At 49.0% G+C, this 1907-nt stretch overlaps 1 pseudogene; it reads left to right on the top strand.

Moving 5' to 3' along the window:
- Nucleotides 1-705: 705 nt before the first annotated feature.
- Nucleotides 706-824, top strand: LOC141146382 (5S ribosomal RNA; annotated as a pseudogene).
- Nucleotides 825-1907: the final 1083 nt, after the last annotated feature.

Here is a 1907-nt window from a genome sequence, read left to right as displayed (position 1 = left end):
TACTTGGATGGCAGATCACTGGGGAACACCAGGTGCTGTAGGCTTTTTGTTTTTTGGCCAAGGTTCCGGCTTGGGAAGCCCCAAGTTCAAGAAGGTCAAGGGCTCCAAAGGTGGGTGCCTACGGCCCCATCAGACTGAATGCACCCGATCTCGTCAGATCGTGGAGGTTAGGCAGAGTTGAGCCTGCATAGTACTTGGATGGCAGACCACTGCGGAATACCAGGTGCTGTTGGCTTTTTTGGCGAAGGTGCCAGCTTGGCAGACCTAAGTTCAAGTAGGTTGAGGGCCCCAATGGTGGGCGCCTATGGCCACATCACCATGAATGCCCTCAATCTCTACTGATCTCAGAGGCTAAGCAGGGTCGGGCATGGTTAGTACTTGAATGGGAGACCACCTGGGAATACTAGATTTTGTAGGCTTTTTGTTTTTTGTCGGCTTTTTTGGCCAAGGAGCTAGCTTTTAGGTCCCAAGTTCAAGAAGGTTGGGAGCTCCAATGGTACGCGCCTATGGCCACATCACCCTGAATGTGCCAGAACTCGAATGATCTTGGAGGCTAAGCAGTGCTGGGCCCGGTTAGTACTTGGATGGGAGACCGCTTGAGATTAGCAGGTTTTGAAGGCTTTTTGTTTTTTTGCTGGCTTTTTTGGCCAAAATATTAGCTTGTAGGTCCCAAGTTCAAGAAGGCTGGGGTCTTCAACAGTGAGCGCCTGTGGCCACATCTCCCTGAATGCACCCGATCTTGTCTGGTCTCGGAGCCTAAGCAGGGTTGGGACTGGTAAGTACTTGGATGGGAGACTGCCAGGGAATATCAGGTGCTGAAGACTTTTTAGACTTCATTGGCTTTTCTGGCCAAGGTGCCAGCTTGAAAACTGATGGCTGGAATAGTGGGCACCTACGGCCACATCACCTGGAATATGCCCGATCTCGTCTGATCTCGGAGGCTAAGCAGGGTCGAGCCTATTGCAGGGTTAAATGTGTATTCTGAAGGAACTCCATCCTGACAGATCTGTGACAGACATGGATCACGCCATGGCCTGCCTTGTCTCCGAATTGTATTGCAGGAGGTTGGCGATACTTAGCACTTCATAAAGAGTTTTTATTGGGTACTGTCTGTACACAGAAGTCGGCGGGATGTTGGATAATTCCATAATCTTGACGATGAACGGTTCCCGGAGAATTATACGGCCCGGGGGAGAGCGATAAGCCATGTAGAGCAGCAAGTTACGGTGACCTTTCTTTATTCTTTGAAAACCACCAGCTTCAGGAGGAATCAGCGGACTCATAAATCACCGTCACTCACCGGCTTGTAGGGACGGAGGAACGTCGGAGGGTTTCGGCGCATTTATCATTGTTTGGGGAATTCTGACATGTTTTTCTCCAATGAATTTAAAAAAAAGGAACTTTTTCCGAGAAGCTTCTCAGCGTGGAGACAAAACTGTCTGTGCGGGGGATGGGGTGTGTTTTTTTTGGGGGGGGGAATAGAATACTTTATCACATTATAGGAACTCCGAGCTTGGCAGGTGGATAGAAGGAAAGGAAATGGAATATCCGGCCAGATACTGGAAACAACATACAAAACTCTTATGTACTCATATTAATTTGATTATTGGTCCGATTTGTATAAAATAAGGTCCAGATGGGTCACACGGTGATCAGAGCCGCTGTATTTCCCTATAAAACGTCATAATATCCCCTCCAGGATCCGGCAGTATTCCCAGCAACACCACCAGCAATTCACAGGTACGGCCAACGCCTCATATTGTATTATGGGTGGGTCAGCATGGCTGTATGGGCCGGATAGTGAGACGAGGGTCAAGACTGTATCCAGGGTGGGTGCTGCTTATCTTCTTAGCAATGTACAATCATCCTCCTATATGTTGCTTTCCCTAGTCCCCTCCCCCTCCATG

This window comes from Aquarana catesbeiana, linkage group LG05 (assembly GCF_042186555.1).
Source record: "Aquarana catesbeiana isolate 2022-GZ linkage group LG05, ASM4218655v1, whole genome shotgun sequence".
NCBI classification, from domain to species: domain Eukaryota; kingdom Metazoa; phylum Chordata; class Amphibia; order Anura; family Ranidae; genus Aquarana; species Aquarana catesbeiana.
Note: the sequence above shows the minus strand (reverse complement) of the source record. Positions and strands in the feature narration are given on the sequence as shown.